The following is a 239-nucleotide window of genomic DNA, read 5'->3' on the forward strand; positions in this document are numbered from 1 at the left end:
AGCGAACATTCCCTTTCTTGCCCCGAGCCTCAGAAAGAGCACGCGTTTACACGAGCAAACAATAGAATGTGATTTTTCATCATCTCGATTTTAATAATACACGCGCAAAAATCCGAAGCGTACGCGCCAACCCCGGGGAAAAAGTTATCGAAATTGCCTCATTTACTAAGTATTGTTTCTTAAGTTGTGTAATGGTTCCTTTGTCCTCCTTGAAAAATTCGGAAGTCTGATCATCGGCC

Source organism: Penaeus monodon, chromosome 32 (genome assembly GCF_015228065.2).
Source record: "Penaeus monodon isolate SGIC_2016 chromosome 32, NSTDA_Pmon_1, whole genome shotgun sequence".
Classification (NCBI taxonomy): Eukaryota; Metazoa; Arthropoda; class Malacostraca; order Decapoda; family Penaeidae; genus Penaeus; species Penaeus monodon.